The following is a 1,456-nucleotide window of genomic DNA, read 5'->3' as shown; positions in this document are numbered from 1 at the left end:
TAGACCAGGCTGGCCTCGAACTCACAGAGATCCGCCTGCCTCTGCCTCCCGAGTGCTGGGATTACAGGCGTGCGCCACCACCGCCCGGCTCCATTGGATTTTTCTAACAGCTGCTTATCCCACCCCTGCAAACAGCTTACAGCTGTTCTCCATTCTTCTCAACCTTTCCCTACAAAAGGGACCTCAAAAAGCCAGTAAGGGGCTGCTCTCCAAGAAATCCTGACTCAGGGTGAGACAGGCAGCTGGCCAGTCCCAGGACCATCTCTAACATAAAGCTTGCTCTGATCGGACAGTCGTGGATTTGGTCTTTCTCCTGGCGTATTCAGGTTTAACGTCTCCAGTACCCATGCTGCCCTGGCTGCCTTGGCCACACAGAGGGTCCTGTGTCCAAGGGACTGAAAGGGAGGAGTTTGGGAGAAAGGAAGTCCTGGAAGCTTATGGGGGCTGGGCAGAGCTCTAGGGAAAGAGACCTCGATTAGAATGGGAGAGAAGGGTGGGAACAGGGCCGGGGTCAGGCTCTTGGGAGTGCCTACAGAGACCCCTGTGGTGTCTCTGTCCTTCATCAGGCTAGGGAGGGTCCTGGGGGCATCCCTGCATCCCTGGGCATTATCTGGCATCTCTGCCACAACCTCACGAGAGCCTGGTCTTAAAGCTGTTATGCCTAGATCCGTGAAGTCCCCCAAAAATCAACAAGAAAACCAAGTCCTGTATGTAAAAGCAAAGAGCCTTCATTTTATACAAGTTTGCAAACTCGGTCTCTCCGTGTGTCCAATGTATTGGAATAATCGGAGAACCCCGAGCTCAGTTAGAGTTGGTTTTTATAGTAGGAAAGGTGGGGGTGAGGGGCTTCTGAGGTTCAGGACCCCTGACTGGCTGACATTTGTCTAGAGGTGTCTTGGTGAGTGTGTGCTGACAGGTGATCCTTTCTACAGGGGTTGGAACTTTAGGCATTTCCTTTGGATGGTCTGTTCTTGGGTGGTGCTCAGGTAATCTCAGTTTGTGGTTCTTCTTGCAACCAGGTATTGCTTCAGGGTAAACTACTGAGACTCAGGCCTCCATTAAACTTGGCTGAGTCCTACTCTGGCAGGTGATAATGGTTGGAAGTAAAGAACTTCCTTTGGGTGGTCTGTTTCTATTTAGCTTGTCATGGCTGACTCCTACAAGGGACCGTGGAAGGAGAACAAAAGGAGAGTCAGAGGAGGCCACCAAGAGACTGTCAGTGGGCAAAGACACTTGCCACACAAGCCTGACAACTCGAGTTCAGTCCCCAGAGCCCGTGTGCCCTGGTTTGCTTTCAATGGCTGTGATAAATACCAGGGACAAAGGCAGCTTGGAGAGGAAAGGTTTGTGTTTGTTTTTTTGCTTACTATTAGGAATTTTTCTTAAGACAAGCCCCTCTGCCGATGCAAATGATTCCAATTAGACCAAATTAGACTGAATAAAAAAATGCCCACGT

This window comes from Microtus ochrogaster, chromosome 10, assembly GCF_000317375.1.
Source record: "Microtus ochrogaster isolate Prairie Vole_2 chromosome 10, MicOch1.0, whole genome shotgun sequence".
In the NCBI taxonomy this organism is placed as follows: domain Eukaryota; kingdom Metazoa; phylum Chordata; class Mammalia; order Rodentia; family Cricetidae; genus Microtus; species Microtus ochrogaster.
This window is presented reverse-complemented; position numbering follows the sequence as displayed.